Source organism: Lissotriton vulgaris, chromosome 10, assembly GCF_964263255.1.
Source record: "Lissotriton vulgaris chromosome 10, aLisVul1.2, whole genome shotgun sequence".
NCBI classification, from domain to species: domain Eukaryota; kingdom Metazoa; phylum Chordata; class Amphibia; order Caudata; family Salamandridae; genus Lissotriton; species Lissotriton vulgaris.
This window is the reverse complement of record NC_141698.1, coordinates 589,665,914-589,685,101: the sequence shown is the minus strand read 5'-3', so window position 1 is coordinate 589,685,101 and position 19,188 is coordinate 589,665,914. Positions and strand designations below refer to the sequence as shown.

Sequence of the window (19,188 nt, the reverse complement as noted above, 5' to 3'; positions counted from 1 at the left end):
TTTCTATGACGCAAATCAAGCTACTAAACAAAAATGAAACCAAGAAGAAGAATCAAAAAAGGTGGAATCGACTAATCCTAACCTATCCTAAAAACTTAAGGATACCCATCAGTCACCACGCGATACCGCCCTTCATCATTTGGGGCTCCTTAAGGACCTTATTAAAACGAGAAATGGTTGATGTATGAGGATAAGGTGGAAAATCCTTCATAAACAAAATAGCCCGCTATGTGGTCCTTGTACTGATGGTCAGTAGTCTGTATGTTTGTAGGTGACTGAATTGCAGTGCTTGTGAGAGTGAAAAAAGTGAGTTAAAATTGGGTGAAAGAGCAACACGTCTTTTATTCTTGTATCTGCTTGATCCTCCAATATTAAAAACAAACTAGAGCAAAGCAGTTTTCAACAAATGACTGCCCAGATGGTACGTAGGTCGACATGTTTCAGCAAATAAAGTGGACGGAATAGTCCTTGCCTTCCTCAGGACCTAAAATACTAGTACTACTGCAATGAGCAAACGAAAAATGCAAAAAGTATAAAACAAAAAGGAACATGATCACCTGAGATCCTAGGTGTCTGCTACTTCCTTGCATGTGGATCAGTTGTACCACTAGTGGAAAATGAAGAAACATAATGTGAAGAGTCAAGTATGCATCATAAAATGTACAAACACTAAGGTCAAGCGTTGAACAGCATATCAGACGCTTGGCACACGAACCAATCGAATGCGTTTCGGAAAAAAAGCAACAGACTCATTATCGGTCTAGTGTCTAATTACATTAAGGAATAAACTATTGCTTTAATGTGTGCAATCTCCTGCTTACCAGTTATGCAGAAGAATTGAACCTCACCCCACCTGGCAGCGGCTCAGGAGAAAGGGGAAGCACCGCTCTGAATTAAAGGAAACAGAAACAAACACCATCAGGTAAATGTTCCCTATCCTTAAAATATCAGTATATACTCCATAAAACATATATTATCAAAAAGTATAGACGACAAATCTCACCCATAGTTGAAAAAGGATGGTAGAAACAGCATAATAATTCACCGAGACGCCCACGGGCATTTGTTCGCGCTCAATAAATGTCATTAATAAATAAATAAATAAATAAATTAATTAATAAATAATTGTATTTAGTCTATTTCAGACACTGCCACATAATCACTCACTATGCATGAGATAAGGTGTCATGAGCAGAAAGCCTTCGTATCTTCGACAAGTACGGAGGAGTTTCTTAATCTCAAAACAGTTCACCAAGAGCAAGAAATGCGAACCTGTGTTAAAACGAGGGAATACAATGTGGCAGGCAGCACTGAAAAGAATGTTTCTTATCGTGTTGTCAGCGCCGTCAAATATCAGCAAAGAGCCCTCAATGTTATTGGGCTTCCACTATAATTCGTTAGTCACTGAGAAATTAGCCGTAAAGAACTGCAAACTAAGGCAGAAAAGAAAGCTCTCACCTGTCCGTCGGTACTTCGCGCCGGCATCCGAGCCGACCGGGGAGGTACGGATCAGGACAAGGTCTTCCATTTTATTTTGGTAAACAGCACGTTGGACCTCCCATGATGACGCGACAATGATCACATGATCAAATCGTCGTCCCAATATGTCAAAATAATCCACTTGTATGATTGTAATAAGCTCAACTCACTAAAGTAATAGGAAAATCTAAAAAAAGAAGAAAACCTCTTTTAAGGTTATAAATTACTAGATAACTTACGCGGTGGAGATCACGCTGCAGATATCGCGAGATTTAAATGTCCACGAGGGATCATGGGAGTTGTAGTGCAAAACTAAGTTTTCTCAAGATTCATAGCAGTGGTGTTTAAAAAACTGGTGTAAGGAGATATATCAGGATAGAAACTTCGGGACAAAAAAAGGGGTTTTCAGAACCATAATTTGGATTTATTTATTTATTTAAGGATTTGAAATGCGCATGGCTGCCTCAGCGACGATGCGACCCAGCACAGCCAGAACCAGACAAGAGACCGGGGGACACAGTGAGCGAAAAAGTATCAAATAGTGGGGAACAGCCAGGTTTTTAAGGATTTCCGGGACGTCAAAAGATTAGGGATGGCTCGGATCCTTGCTGGAAGAGAGGCCCACAGTTTGGCTGCCAAGAGAGCAAATGAGCACCCCCCTGCCCTCGCTTTATTAACTCGAGGGACAGAGACCAGACCTTGATTAGCCGAACGCAGAGCACGTCTAGGCAGATATGGCTTCAGTAGACCTAATAACCCAATAGGGGCTTGTAGCCGCAGAATTTTGTGCGCAATGCATAGCACCTTAAACTGAATGCGGGCTTCAATTGGCAGACAGTGCAGCTTCAAGAGCACCCGGGCCACTGAGTGAGATCTTGGGAGTGCCACTAACATACGTGCTGCCGCGTTTTGGACCCTCTGCAGGCGCTTGATGCTAGCTTTATTGGCACCTAGATATAAGGCATTGCCCTAGTCAAGCCGCGCAAGAATGGAAGCCTGCAGGACGGTCTGACGTACTCTGGGAGGGAAGAAGCCAAGCAAGGGCCCTAGTCCCCTCAAAAGCCCAAAGCAGACTGCGGCTACAGCTCTTGTTTGCTTATCGAAAGTTAGTCCGGTGTCGAACCAAACACCCAGGTTCTTTACCGTCTCCCTCGGCAACAGCGCGGGTTTCCGATGATCAGGCTACCATTGCTCTGATCAGAGTCCTTGGCCCTACCCATACAATAGAATCTCGGACTTACTGGCGTTTAAATGAAGGCAATTAGCCTTCATCCAGTCTGAGATAATCGATAAATTCTCCTTAAAATTCTCCAAGTTGGTACGGCATTTTTTGCAGAAAGCGATCACCAGCTGGGTGTCGTCTGTATATGACACCAGGGACAACCCCCTGCCTCTGGCCACCTCCGCCAAGGGTCCTACATATAGGTTAAATAGAAGTGGGCTCAAGATGGAGACTTGAGGAACCCCCCGACCCAGGGCATGCTCCGGAGAATGAAACGGCGGCACTGACACTTGGAACGACCGCCCAGCCAGGAAGGACCAGATCCATTCCAGGGCAACATCCCTAATGCCGACCATCGAGAGAGGTTAAAGAAGAATCTCATGAGACACCGTATCAAATGTGGCGCTTAGATCCAATAGGACTAAGGCCGCAGAATCACCTACCTCCAACCTGCTACGGATGGATTCCGTGACCACCAAAAGAACGTATTCCGTACTGGAACGGGGGCGAAACCTATGTTGGGATGGGTCAAAGTTGTTATGCTCATCAATGTATTTAGATAAGATGGAATTTACATGTGCCTCCACCACTTTTGCCATGAAAGGGAGCTGAGATATGGGGCAATAATTGCCTGGGTCGTCCGGGTCAAGTGATGGCTTTTTTAACAATGGAATAATCTTAGCATGCTTCCATGCCCTTGGAACGGAGGATCATTTCAGTGAGAGGTTAACCAGTTCTAGAGCCACCGGGGAGATAAGAGGTTGAAGCTGGCGAAAGTGACACGCCACCAGCGGATCAGCCGGCGAACCCGACTTGATCTTAGCACCTAAAATCTTAAACTCCTCCGGAGACAACAATGGCAAGGATAACAAGCCTTTATTCATCCCATTGTCTGGCCCCTCTAGCACAGCGTTTTCAATGTGGGTGTTCCCTGTAGAGAGGCCCTGGTAAATCAACTCCACTTTTTCCACAAAGTGGAGTGCTGATGCCTCGTAATGATGATTTGGCGCTACAGGGGAAATGCTGGTCAAACCTGCACTCTTCATATTTTTAAGCAATTTAAAAATAGTTTTTGTGGGATTGGAGCTGGTCAAGACTTTATCAGCGACAAACTCTGCCCGAGTTTTGCGGATAACCTTGTGATAATCCTTAACTGCCCCACGATATTCAGCTTTGGCTGATGGCTCATAGGAGCGACGCCAGGCACGTTTCAGCTGATTGCACCCCTTCTTTGCCTGCGTTACAAGGTCTGTGAACTAAGGATTAGATGGCCCACGACCCTTACCTCCCTGCTTTGCTGGAAAACAGCTGTCTAGACCAGCTATCAGCCAGTCCTGAAAGCACGCATGCGCCTCCTCGATATCTATTGGAAGCCGAGGTTTAAGTTCTGATAACCGCGCCGCAAGCACCTCCCGGTCTAGCTTATGCCATGGCCGTTTTGCCACCACAGCAGGACGAACCACATCAACTCTACTCCGCCACAGTAGAGAGAATGGAATTACTGAATGGTCAATCCATATCAGCGGGACCGGGGAGAGGATTTTTAAGCAGCCAAGATTGGAGAAAATGGGGTCGAGCAGATGTCCCGCCACATGTATGCCCTCCGAGACCAACTGTGGCAGCTGAAAAGCTTCTAGATCCGCTAAATAATTAGAGATCTCTGCCTTTCCTTCCAGCTCGAGGTGCAGATTAAGGGCCATATGTATCAAGATACCAATTAGCGATTCTGTAATAGCGATTTTTAAGAAATCGCTATTTCAGAATCGCTGATTGGTGTGCAAATTTTGCGATTCCTTATTTTGCACCAGATTTTCATTCTTACATTCCATTTAGCAAATTTGCATTCGCAAAGGCCGAAATTCTACAAATTTCGGCCTTTGCAAATGCGAATTTGTATGATACATATGGCCCTAAGATCCCTCAGGATGGTGAAATTAGCCGCTTTGCTAGCCATAAGTCCAATTTTATTCAACAGATCTTCGTGAAAATTCCCAGAAGGCGCAGGGGGTCTATAGATTAGAAGACCGGACATGGTCAGGTTGCAGCTAAGCTTTATTTTAAAGAGTGCACTCTCACAGCCCACAATTTCTTCCTTCGCCAAATTGACAGCAAATGACACTTTGGCTATCACTGCAATGCCCCCCCTCTTCCCCCCTCTCTATTGACTTAATATATAATATAGCCATCAGGAAGGGCGAGCCCTGGCTCCGCCACTGTATCCTGGGTTAGCCAGGTTTCTGTAAGAAACAGGACATCAGGGGCCTCAGCCATTAAAAGATCGAAAACATCTGCATGATGACTCACCAGAGAACGACAATTTAAGCTAAGGAAGTTAAATTTGGTGTAGCTAGATGGACAAATAGCCTACACCTCGGAGTTGACCTTAAAGGCGCAGAGTTTACATACAAAATATGGCTCTTGAAAGGCCCACGGTACTGATGGGCAACTAGTGGCCAGACCCAACAGTTCATCACAGGTGTACCTAAAATCGTCGCGCTTGGGAGATGTGCGGGTCCTGGCATCTGGCATCGTCCCGGCGCGGATGGGCGCAGATGGGCTTGCCTTAGCCGTGCCTTCGGCACGCCAGCAGCGCGGCCGCTGTGCGTGTCCGCTGCGCGTGTCCACTGCGTGGGCGCCTAAGTGTGGTCATTTATAGGAACCCCGGAGTTGGCCAGGCAGGTGAATCAGCAACCACTAGCCTGCGACCTCGTCGTTCCTCACCCAAGATGGTGGACAGACTCCTTCCCTTGCTCCGAGCAATGGATCCTAATGGCAGCAACAGCGCAAGCAACGTCTAAAAAATGGCGCGATGAAGAAAAGGTAATTTAAAAATATTCCCCCCTCAATAAAAACACAAGTACAATTTGCGGGCAGAAATTCTAAATAGGGCTATCAATACTCATGGCGCACGCCTCAGGAGTCTCTACTACTCACTCTACTACACATTCACTACTCTCTACTACACACTCTCTACCTCACTCTACTACACACTCTACTATTCTCTACTACTCACTCTACTATTCTCTACTACTCACTCTCTACTACACACTCTCTACTACTCTACTACTCACTCTACTACACACTCTACTACAACATGGAAATAATCATAAGAGAACCAAGGCTATATATGTCAACATTTATAGTGTTGGTTTCTAAATAACAAGGAGTGTAAAAATACGTGTAAAAAAAAAAGGAGTGTAAAAAAACAAAAAACACTCACAAATAAGAATGGGACAAGATCCGATCTATATACAAGTATACTGTTAATTGCAGGTTGCTCATAATGAACACTGAAAACTGGCATAGGCACTAAATCAATGTAACACAAAATAGAGTATCAAGTGAGATCAATAAGTGGAAGCCTTTCTAAAATCCTCCAAGGAGGATAGAGACTGGCCAATAAACAACACTCATGTAGAGATGTAAGACAGAGTCCGATCTACCAGAAATATAAGTATACTGTTTGTTGAAGGTTGTGCCTAATAAACACCGGGAACTGGAGTAGATGCTAAATCAGTGTAGCAAAATAAGTGTCATGTAAGATCCATAAGTGTAAGTCTTACTAGAGCCTTCCTAGGAAGATGAGGATTGAAGAATGGCCACTATTTTTCACCAAGCATCCTCTGGACATCAAATCAGACCAAATAAAGAACAAAATAAAATGAAACGTTGAGAGCCATTCATAGAGTGGACCAAGGGATTTCATCGTTGAGTCCTGTTTTGTCACTGCCCAGTCTGTAGACCCATTTCTGCTCTCTCAACAGTAAATACTTGGTGAGATCAGTAACATGGTCCGGGATAAAGGGCTGTTCCAACACCATCCATTGGAATGCAGAAGGGTTATGTTGAGCTTCGAAGAAATGACTGGTGAGTCTGGTAGCCTGTCTCTTGCATCTTAAAGTGCTTATGTGTTCTGAAACTCTGATCTTAATTTTCCGCGTGGTCATCCTCACATACTTCAACCCACAGGGCCAAACAATCAAGTATATCAGCTTATCGCTGTTGCAGTTGGTGAATATTTTCTGGACCCAAGGTCTAGTCGTACCAATATCAATTTCAAGGGATATTTTAGTTTGGGGACATGCTGTGCAAGAGCCACATGGATGGTGGCCCACAACCGGCGGAAGATCCCAGATGGTGCCAAGAGCCCTTGGTGTCTTATTTCTGGGTCTAGTGTGTACTATCTGTTCTCGCAAGTTAGGACCTCTTTTAAATGATAACCGGGGGTAGAATAGACTCCTGGTAGGTATTAAGTATCGGCCAATGTTTCCTGACTATCTTTTGGATGTTGTTCGACAGAGTACCAAAGGTATTGACAAAAGTAAGTCTCTGTAAATTCTGTTTAGGTACTGCAGGTTCCAACAGTGCTTAACGGTTGTTGTTCTTGGCACGTTTAAGTGAGCGGCGTATCAGTCTAGGTGGATATTTTCTAAAGCACAGTTGTTTCTGTAGTACAGTTGAGTGTTCCTTAAACCCTGTTTCTGTGTAGCAGTTTCTCTGTACTCTCAAAAATTGCCTGTAGGTTAAATTATCCCTGAGGGATCTGGGTTGATGACTGTCATATAAAAGTAACAAGTTCCTGGCCATAGGTTTCCTATACAGCTCTGACTGTAGGCCATTCGGAGTAGCAACAATCAAAAGGTCCAGAAAGGCAAGTTGTATCTTGTTGAACTCGACAGTAAAACGAAGGCGCTCATTCCTGTTGTTAAGCCGTGAGAGAAAGTCTTGCAAACCATCAACTTTGCCACGCCATATCACCAGGACGTCATTGATATATCTCTTCCACAACCGAACCGAGTGGAAGAAGGGGTTGGCAGTGGTGAGTATATGTTCTTGTTCAAAATTATGTACGTATAGGTTAGCTAAACTTGGGGCAAAAATACTGCCCATGCTGGTACCCGATGTCTGGAGGTACACCGTGTCTTCATATTTGAAAAAAAAATCTTTCATGGCAAGTGTTGCACAAGCCATAAGGAAGTGTACAGGAGTTATACTGTTAAGGTCCAGAGATGTCAGCAGGGAGGAGATCACTTCAAGAGTTTTGTCCTTGGGGATGGGCGTATACAGTGACTCAACATCAAAAGATACGAGGTAATCAGAGGTAGGATCAAATTCAATCTCTGGGAGGAGTCGTAAAACATCAGTTGTATCCTGAAGAAATGTAGGCATTTCTTGTGCCATTGGTCGCAAACAATGGTCCACAAAGGTGGAAAGTGGCTCTAGAATAGATCCAATGCCGGAGATTATAGGACGCCCAGGCGGTGGTCTTTGTTTTTTGTGCACTTTCGAGAGGATATAAAAATATGGCATTACCGGGTGTTCCGTTCACAGATAACCCGCTTCTTGTGGGGTTATCAAGCCTTCTCTGAGTGCCTCCTCAACCATGTTGCTGATAGTGGCTTTTAAGCTAACAGTGGGATAGTTGGCGAGAGGACAATATGCTTTCCTATCGCTTAGTTAACGGAGACATTCAGTGCGGTACATGCTGGTATCCAAAAGGACGATGGCACCGCCTTTATCAGCTGCTTTGATGATAAGGTCCTCATTCAGTGTTAAGGATCGCAAGGCTTGTTGTTCAGCTTTAGGAAAATTGCAAAAACCGCCATGGTTCTGTGAGAGAAGGATGTTCAGTTCTTTTTCTATGGCTTGTTCAAATGCTAGCACTTGTGCTGGCATGGTATGCGATGGTGGGTTGAACGTAGACTGTTTCTTAAGTCCCGTGCTGGTGTCCCTCACTTCATTGCCTTCTTCAGGTTTTTTGCAAAGAAGAAATGTAATCTCACTTTGCGGAAGAATTTAGCCAGTTTAATTTGTGTCTCAAAAGGATCATTTTTGTGAGTTGGAACAAAGCCCAAGCCTCTATTCAGAGCTTTTTCTTCTGTTGGAGTAAGAATGTGCGAGCTCAGATTAATCACAATCCCATCTCCGTGCTTGTTCTTGCTTGTCCTTGTGTTTTGTTCTTGGTTGTTTTGCTCCTCAGGTTCCTCGTTGCTGTTGACGGAGGACTCCAGTGTACCTGGGGCTGCTGAGTTCTTCTTCGTCCCCTTGAACATCCACGGCCAAACCCTAAAAAAGGCTGGCCTGTGAAATTACCTGGGAACTGAGGTGGTGGAAAAGGTCCCATATGTTGGGGAAAAGGGCCGATTTGTTGGGGAAAACTAGAGCCACCAAATTGTCACGGATTGGGGGGCCACCACTGCTGTGATTGATTATGGTGGTTGCCTCTCCATTTCTGTTGATAGTTACTCCTACCTCGACCTCTTTGTTGAAAATTGTTCTTACTAGAGGAATCAGAATCACTGGAATTATCCTCAGAGCTGGAGGACCCGTATGTGGAACCAATCCTGCGTCCATTCTTGTTATATTCCGGTGGTACAAAGGAATCACTTGTGTAAGGATACACACTTTCAAAGGAGAATTTGTTAAGATCTTTTCTAAATTTCTCTATCTTTGTAAATAGCGTGGAATCCTTGAACTCTTTATTGTTTTTGTTGGTATCATCCTGGTTCCTCTTGAAGGCTGCACTAGAGATGGTTGTCTTAATTTGAGATTCTAAAACCTGAATCTCTATAAGGATTGTGTCTGCTATCGTTTTTGATGCTTTAATAATTAAGATTAGCCAATCTCTAGTGCATCGCCATGCAATGAGGGACCAATCTTTGAGAAATTCTTCGTCTTTCAAGAAAAATCTAGGAGTGTTAGTAACAATAAGTCCTGTAGGAGCACATTTACCCCTCAGATACTCGGCAATAATGGTGCCATGTATCACTGTTTAAAATTGAGACTTCTTGAGACCAAGGATCTTGCCCCATTCATCCTCATTAGTACTGATGACTAAAGGTACAGTGTCTAGTAAACTAGGATAGTTGGCTAAGACGAGTTGCAAGTCCTCATCATCAAAAGCCAAGCCATGGTTCTCTGCCATGTTGAGTATGACTGCCAATACAAATAACTAAGAACTCTAATATGAAAAACTAGAGTATGTACCAAATGTGAGAGCTAAACCTACCTATTCAGGGAGGTGAACAAACAGAACTAATCTGTTAAAACTTGGGCCCGCAGTTAAAAAACTGCTCAGGAACAACAAAAACATTAAGGTGGATGAGGGCCCTAGAGAAATTTAAAGACCAAGCACAGACACACTCCCTATATATTTAGTGACATACATACAAGTGTCTATGGGTCTAGAAGAGGCATTGTACTATTTATGATGCAAATCAAGCTACTAAACAAAAATGGAACCAAGAAGAAGAATCAAAGAAGGTGGAATCGACTAATCCTAACCTATCCTACAAACTTAAGGATACCCATCAGTCACCACTCAATATCGCCCTTCATCATTTGGGGCTCCTTAAGGACCTTATGAAAACGAGCTATGGATGATGTATGAGGATAAGGTAGAAAATCCTTCATCAACAAAATAGCCCGCTGTGTGGTCCTTGTACTGATGGTCAGTAGTCTGTATGTTTGTAGGTGACTGAATTGCAGTGCATGTGAGAGTGAAAAAAGTGTGTTAAAATTGGGTGAAAGAGCAACACGTCTTTTATTCTTGTTACTGCTCGATCCTCCAATATTAAAAACAAACTAGAGCAAAGCTGTTTTCAACAAAATAAATACACTAACCATGAGACAAAAATTAGAAACTCTGATCAAGACCAGAAAGGTATATCCTTCTCAACAGGGTGTAACATTTCTACAAATATGTCACTGGTCACAAATTGTATGTAGAAGAAAATTGCAGAAATAAAAGAAAGAATAGTTCGTCTTACCTCATTAGTTCCCATGGACAACTGGAAAAGAGTAGAAAGTGACTCAGCCACACACTTAGAGGTTTGTGCAAAATGGATCTTGCAAGATGTAATATCCAGACGCAGACGCAACCTGTGGAAACATAAAACTGCAATGAAGAAAAACAGTCAATTAATATCACATGATTCTGAAGTGGAACACAAGAGAACAAAAAGTTCCATCAATCTCCAATCCATCCACATTATACACATCTGAACCCCCGCCCCCCCAAGGTTGTCGACAATTAGTCCCCTAGATGTACTCATAATTCCTCGTTGGTGTTGAGAGTGCCAGGAATTCTTGTGTTAAGTTCAAGTATATATATGGATTCCAGACATCACAGCGTCTGAGTACCATCACAACCCCAGGAGACAATGGCGTGGGAATACAGCCTTGGACTTAGGGAGCATCACCATCAGGCAAGGCTGTAAAAGTTTTCGTTACTTCAGTGTAGCGCTGGGCGATTAACAGCCTATTTCAGGGCAATTGGCAGGGACACATTCAATAACCATGTAACCCGCAGGATCCAGGTTTAAGGTCCGAGAGTCGGTGGGCCTGTGCAGCACCACACGGAGGGGAGCAGCTTGACACCGGCTTACAGGCGAAGGGATCATCAGCGAATGTGCTAAAGAAGCAGGTGAACCATGTAGATCGTCTGGGAAGGCACTCACCTCGACGGTCGGGGAATCAAGCAGGACAGGTCTGCCAAAGAAGCACAGCCTCTCCAGGTTAGTCATCACCGAGCCAGTGCCATCAGCCAAACATTCTTCTGATATCTCACGCTGCAGCAGAGTCCACTCGGCCCTTATTTGATGTTATGGTGCAGTCCTCTTTCTATTGCCATTCCCTGATCAAGCCTGGCTGGGGTACATCTGTGGACCCTTGTTTGTTATTATTGCTCAGTCCTCTTTCTATAGCCATGACCAGGTGTTGCCATTTTCGTGGGGAGGCTATCTGATGCAGAGTAAGGGGCCATTTTGAGTACAAAATGGCCGGGGCAATAAAGTTGTTGTGCCAAAGACGGGCATCTACAAAGAACCGTTAAAATTCCGATACCAGAGGCACCTCAGTGTCTGGATATCGTTATGATGCTGTTAATGCACACTGCTCACTTGGTGCATACCAAAAATGTCAGAAGCAGCAGACTGTTGGTGTTCTCAAGCGTAGCTGTGTCCGGGGTGGGGCATCATCTCGTGTTGTGTGACCGTTCAACTAGTAGAGAGGAGTGGCGATAGTAACAATGAAAACTCCATTGGCTTCATAAGCGATGACCAAGTCACAACCGTTGGATGCCCTTCGATACTCAGTGGCTGAAGGAGAAAGCTGACTAGTTAAATTTATAGAGGGTCTGAGTGCCATTTTTGCCGCAATAAAGACACCAGCGGCAGAGGTCTTTACAAAAGGCAAGATTATCAAGAGAATATGTCACAGGAGGAAAATCGTGCGTTCTTTCAACATTTTCTTCTGTCCACAATTCCGATAGGAGGAAACACCAGGATCAGTTTATGAGGGAATCACGGTCCCCGTCTATTGCTGCGGCGCCGCCATTTTAGGTCCAGGCAGCCCTCTTTTTCACGATGATTTCAGTTTCCTGCATAGGGTCAATAAGAGAGATCTGGGCAGAGCAATGATCTCTGTAATCCTCAGGGTGCCTCCTTGGGACTAGCGGTCATCAGTTTTAGCAAATAAAGATAAGGGGGAGAACATGAAGAACGATGCTCAAACCGCCGCCATTTAAAGACCAAACAGGCGTTTTATTATTAAGAAATAGAGATTGCGGTTTGTACTGCAAAATGTCCTCACTCCGTGCAGTCAAAATTCCTACTCTGAACCGCAACAGCTACCGGAGCAGAAAGCAGCATCAAGTTCAGTGCCCAGCACTGCTCACAGGCCCACACGGGGCGTAGTGAAATAAACAAGTGCCGTCGCGTCTGAAGCAGAGAGCGATAGCCGATTCAGGGTGACATCCAACCCGCGGGTTTGGCACCAGTTGCTGTTGTTGGTATCCAGGGTCGCAGCCCTACAGCGGGAGAGGACAGGCAGACACGCAATGCCTGGGCTGCAACGCAGGAGTCAATCTCGTGCCAGGTTGACGTCACAGCCTCCTCAACGCCGGGACCAGGCAGTTCACTTCGGGAGTAGGACACCAACTGGACATCAACTAGCCGAGCAGCGCCTGGATCCGGCAACGAAAATCCAGGTAAATTCTCAGCCAAACTTAGTTCTTGTTGGATGTTTCCGAGGGTTCCACAGTCCGGTCCCGGGGTTGGTAAGCAGTGGGCCTTATGAGGTGGTTTATCCGGGGATTTTCACCTGATAGTGATCCCCAAACCTGGAGCTCTTCGAGGGGCTCCTCCTCAGGCGGCCATTAATCTTAATACATCTTTGATGCTCTTACGGATAATTGCAGCGTGTCTGGCCACGAGGTATTGTTTGTCCAGGTTCTTATTTGCTCACAAGTGTTCTACGCTCGCTTTTTGACAGAGTGGATAGTGCTGTCCATGTAGAGTCTATTACACTTGCAGATCATGTTTGATTCCGACCTTTACCAAATCAGGCTGATCTCATCATCCTGCTTTCTGAAGCTGAGATCAGTCAGGAAGCTACTGCATCTGCTTCTGGAAGAAACCTGAAAAACTGCAATGCACCCTTTTGTGACATTGAGTTTGGATTACACCAACTGCCTTTATTTGCGTCACCCTGTCTACATGACTCATAGACTTCAATTCATACAGAATGCAGCAACAAGGCTAATCCAACATGTCCCCTTCCATCAACACATCTCACCTCATTGGAGTAATCGTCATTGTCTTCTAGTTGCCTGGAGAGTCGAATTTAAAGCCCTGACATTGGCGTTCAGAGCCATTGAGGGCAAAGGCCCTAGATACCTGAGAAATAGACTCAGACAATTCAAACAGGAGAGATCCCAGATATTTAATCACATTCAACTCATGCACATTCTGCAGTTTCCAAAGGTTTGTCGGAGTGGCAGGTCTTTTCGGTACTGACTTCCATGCTTTGGAATATCTTGCTATCCATCTCCACATGGCCAAATCCAAACACAGTTTCAGGAAAAAACTAAAACACTGGCTCTTTAATCAAGTGTAAATTTGAGTAGCCATTCCTGTTATGTATTCTCTGCTTTTGTGCATGGGGATGGCTCTGCCAAGGCAGCTGTGCATTTTACAAATTCCATTGATTGATCGATCAATTGATTGATTGATTGATTGATCAGGGCATAAACATAGAAGTCAGAGTGACAATTGAAGAATTTTTGGATTGCTTTTTCAATGCTTGCCATAGGAGCAAAGAATGTCTTCACATTCTGACTGATTTGCAAGCTTTATATTTGGTACAGGTATAGAAGCCCTTTGGTCATGCTACTGGTTTCATGCTATTGGTGACCACCTTATTTCTACTGAGTTCATCCTTGAGTGAACCCCCCCCCCCACTGAATGTAATGTTAGGGCGATCCTTGATGAGATCATGAAGAGTGTCTTCAGTGGAAAGAATGTTGCAGTGTTTGCTTTTTGTTTTTGTAGTCCCCATTTATCCATTCTTGCTCTTCTGGATGTCAGCAAGTCTAACCAACTGCGCCAATATAGTGCCAGGACTCTCCACACAGGAAGGGTATTAAAAGAAAACATCCCAGGCTGAAAGTGTCGCAGTCGAGAAGGAAACTGACTCCTTTCTAGAGGTGCAAAAAGATGACCAATCCCAGATAAAAGGGAAACATAGCTCCTCCATCTGTGCAACCTGTATTTTGCACCCAGTAATCATTGCACTGTTAGTTTCCAACAGATGCAAAACAAAGGAAAAGCAAAAACAAAAGAGAAAAGAAGAAAAAGAAAGAAAAAGTTTTAGAAAATTCAGGGAATTTAATCAGGCACCTACAGTTTGAACCCAGTTATCCCAAAGGACCCAGAACTTTGTTTTCTTAACATGGAAAGTGGCCCGGTCAAGAGTTGAAGTTCTTTGAATTGATCTTAGCCATTCTGTCTCTGTGGGGGGACAGCGGAGGATCCACTTAAAAACACCTCCCTACATGCCAGAATAATCAATGTAAAAAAAAGGGCCTTATGCATTTTAAGGGGGGGGGCTATTTCCCTCCCCTCCTGATCCTACCCCCAAAAAAACAAAGCAAGGCTCACCTTAATTTCTTGAATCAGGATTCCTGAAAGAGTCTTACCCACTTTCTGCCAGAAGGTGTGGATAGAAGGGCACCGCCAGAACATGTGAACATCCTTCGCGTTGGTCTCTTCACATTTGGAACACGTCTTCTACCCTCAGCTTCCCAGCTTGGAGAGTTTCAGGGGCGTCCAATAAGCCTTGTGAACAGCGAAAAGATGGTTCTTCTTCAGAGGTGCAAACTTCACATATGACCATAGATGAGACATAGATACTTGCCATAACAGATAAAGGTCTTGATCTGGCAGTTCTCTCCTCCAGATCTCTGTCTGCAGAACCTGCTCTTCTTCCATGCCCTGAATCAACATCCAGTACCATTCTGCAACTTCTTTTCGCAGAGGAGGCTGTGAGCATATCCTGGTCTTCAGTGTTGGATCCCCTTTCCGTCTTTCCCCAACGTTGCCACAAAATTAATTTGGCACCCTCTAAAAGTTGACCCCATCTACCTATGCCACACTCGCGCATAGGAATTGCCAGAGAGTCATAAAGGCAAACTGGGGGGCCCGCAAGTACCAGATTGGGGATAATTCACTATAATAGGGTATTTGTAAATATGTTCTTACTTGTTACCAGATTTTACAGGCACCGACCAAAACCTTTAGTCTGACTTTCTTTAAAAACTTAGGGAGGCCAAAAGAAAAAACTCTGCTTTATCGGAAAAGTCTACTGTAAGGGCTCTAAAAAGCAGAGTCAGAAAGTCCCTGCCCCTCAAAAGCTGGCGAAAGATTTTCAAACGAAAGGCCCAAAAGTATTGGTAAAAGGTCTGGACTAGCGATGCCAACGGCTCCCTTTTTTTCTCGAACCTTCTTCCAGGATATTCAGGACTTTTTATTTCCCCAGATAAAACGAATGGAATCCTCTTGTACTTTTTTAAACCACTCCCTTTTAAATTCTAGGAGAATGGTATTAAATAAGAAAGTGAATTTGGGAAGGATAGGCATTTTCAAGAGGTTGGATCTCCCCTAAAAGGATAGTGTGATGGCTCCCCAGTTCATTGGTTGTTTTCTGGTAGCTAGATTATTGGAATTTACTTGCGCTAGTTTTTCCAACGTATGCACTATTTGGATACCCAAGTATCTTATCTCTTGTTTATTTAAATTGCTCACATGGTGTGTATTCCACTGCAGCAACTCAGTTTTTTGTTGGTTGATAGCGTAACCTGATACCTTACTGAAATCTTCAAGAGTCTCCTGTATTACCGAGAGTTATTTTGGCAAATCTCCTGTAAAAATCATCAGGTCTTCAGCAAATAACCCAATTTTCTTTTCCCAGCTGTTACATACAAAAAGATAGATATTCTAATTCGCCCTAAGTTAGCTTGGTAGTGGTTCTATACGGAGACTAAAAAGAAGCGGGAAAGAAGGCATCCCTGTCTAGTCCCTCTACCAATAGTGATTGCATTAGTGAGGTTTCCGTTAACCAACACCCTGGCTGAAGGATTTTTGTATAGGGCCTTGACTGCCACTAAGAAAACATCTCCCAAATTAAAGCGACAGATCACTTTATAAAAAAAGACCACCTGACCCTGTTGAATGCCTTTGCGGCGTTGAGGATCATTATTGTTAGGGGACTCCCATATTCCCTAACCAAGTTGATTGCCCCTATTGGCTCATGAGTCATATCATTGAGTTGTGTTCCTTTTATAAAACCTTCAAGATCACTATGGATCAAGGACACTACTACCTTATCCAACTGTTTAGTAATATCTGTGAATATATTTTAAAGTTGCTATTAATTATTAATTCTTAATGATACTATTGGATTCTTGTTAGATTTACGAAGTATAGTTATTGTAGCAACATCCCAAGAAAACGGGAGGTCCTGATTATGTATAGAGGCCAAGTCGAAAAGCTGCAACATAATAGGTACAAGCTCGTCCTTTAAGATCGTATAGGTCTCATTGGGTAGGGAATCAGGCCTGGCAGCTTTCTCCCTTTTTAAACCACTAACAGCATTAGGAATTTCTTCCCGAGAAATAGGGATGTTCAATCCATCTCTTGCAGCACCCTGAAGATAAGGAAGTTCTACATCCTGAAAAATTTGATCAAATTGGTCCTCAGCCACTAACAAATCTTCTGTTTAGAGATCTTGAAAGAAATGTACAAAGGCATTTTCTATCTCAATATCATCTGAAACTATTTTGCTTGAATTTTGGCATCTAAGATCCTTGATCAGATTCCTTGTCTGATCAGCCTTGCTCTTCCAAGAAAGCAGTTTGTCACACCCTTCCCCATACTCATGATGCGCCAACCTGCTAGCTTCCTATTTCGTCCTGCGTATTACTTCTAAATAATCGGAAAACTCAGATCTAGACCATTACAATTCCTGCTCCTGTTGCATTGAGTTAGAGTCGTTTGGGGCCAGCTCAAAGGCTCATTGAAAAGTATATACTTAGACTTCTAAATTCATTATGACATCCCTTACCTTCCTGCTTTGTGCTGCACTCAAACTAGTTAAGATACCTCTTAAAAAGCCTTTTAGGTATCCCATACGATGTTCAGAGGGGCAGAATTTAGGTTAGAGAGAAAAAACTCCTTTGTGGCAACTTTCACTTTTTCTACCACCTGCTTGTCTAACAGTAATGTGCGATTTAGTGTCCATCTCCATAAAAAGGGCCTATTCCTAAGGGTAATCTTTAAGGTGACAGCAGAGTGATCTGATAGGTGTTCTAGAACATGAGTGACTCTGATGGTATTTTTACAAATTGTTGCATCGACCAGAAAAAAATCTATTCTAGATTGATGGCCTTGCTTTTTGTTATGAAAGGTGAACTTTCCCCCTGCCTTCCCTCCCTTACCTCCCATGAACTTCCAAATGTCAAAAAGGCCCATGTCAACCATCAACTGCTTCAAAGCCTTTCTCATATTGGGTGTTGCAGCAGCCGCCTTCCTAGATGTTGTATCTTGGGCTGCGTCTATAACTACGCTGAAATCCCCTCCCAGTATGATGGGTTCCTTTATGTCAACTAGCTGAAGAAGTAGGGCACAAAGGGGGGCAGAATCGTCTAGATTGGGGCCCTAACATCCCACAAAAGACAACCAAACTCCTCGAACCCTAGCCTTAGCTATTACTCATCTGCAAAGGGGTTCAATAACACATTCTCCCAACGTAGCTTGAATAGACTTTTTGAAAAGGAGTGCAACCCTCCACACAGCACGACTGAGTGATACATACACAAAGGTCTATCCACTTTTGCCCCTGAAGTGTCTCTGCCCATTCCTCTTTAAGTAGATGGGACTCCTATGTTACAAATAAAACCTCAGTGTCTGACAATCTTAGGTACTACAAAATTTGCTTTCTTCTAGGTGCTACACTGAGAGCATTAACGTTACAAGATGAAACCTTCAAATGAATGGGCTTATCTAGACTTACCATAATTAGAATAGACCTTAACCCTTTAATTTAAGTTTACCAGGCATACCAGGCATGGTTGAAGACCTAACACGTCCAAAGAAACTGCTTCACCCAAATTAACAAACAAGGACATGTTTTTGTTATTTTTTACCCACCTACTCCCCCACCCAGTGAAAAACAAAAAGTGATTTTTTAATTTTATTTTATTTTTGCACGTGACCCACCCACCCCAACCAGGGGAACCCTCCCAAATAACTAGAGGTATTCTGTGTGATTACCTCCATTGAGCTCTCTCGCTAACATCGGTAATATCAACAACATTTATTTTTGCTGTGCTTTTATCTGTTTGATCATTATGCTAACTTCATCGGGGTCTCTAAAGATATGCATCTTGCTGTTCAACATAACCTTCAGGGAGGCTGGGAAGCGTAAACTAGAAGTGGCCCCCAACTCTCTCAACTCTTGAATAAACTTCCCGAGTTCCCATTGCCTTTCTTGCGTGCTACGTGAAATGTCTGATGTGATACAAAAAGACCAATCTCCTTTTTTTAATATTCCTGCTTCGAGTGCCCAGGCAAGGAATTTCTCTTTTAATGTATATGATTTAAAGTTTACCAAGATCCTTCTCAGGTTTTTCTTCCCCGTTCTTTTTAAGAAGGGGTCACAGCGCACTCTTCGAATAGCATCCTCTAGACTGCGCTGATCAACGTCCATATTAAACTTTTTTTAAGAGGTTGATTGTAAACCCCTAATGTCTTCCCGCTCAAGGCCCTCAGGAACATTCAAGATCCTTAGGTTGTTCCTTCTAGCCGTATTTTCAAGGGCTTCCAGTTTTTCCTAGAGGATTTTATCATTGTTTTTCATTTTCTGGATCTCCTCTTTATTAGTGTCAACCTTTTTTGAGAGGTCTTCTAAAGAGACTTTTATTGTTCCAACTCTTTCAACCAAATTATTTATATTGACTTCTACCACCTCACACATTGCTTGTATTTTTTGTTGATTTGACTCGGAAATCGCAGTTAACAGAGTGGACAAAAGTTTTTCTGTATCCGTTTGTTTGGGATGGCTCTCGATGCTCGTAAAATCAGTTACATTTTGAGTTAGTGGGGTACTACTCTCTGCTGCTGGGGGACTAAATCTGTCTTCTAAATGCAGAA

General features: G+C 43.6%; 1 long non-coding RNA gene across 1 annotated transcript; it reads right to left on the bottom strand.

The window, feature by feature from the left end:
- Positions 1 to 521: 521 nt before the first annotated feature.
- On the bottom strand, positions 522 to 1,513 carry LOC147688561 (uncharacterized). The gene is made up of 3 exons (XR_015300522.1): positions 1,459 to 1,513; positions 822 to 888; positions 522 to 607 (listed from the first exon to the last, which is right to left on the bottom strand). It is a non-coding gene; the product is annotated as an uncharacterized LOC147688561 (long non-coding RNA).
- Between the last annotated feature and the right edge of the window lie 17,675 nt (positions 1,514 to 19,188).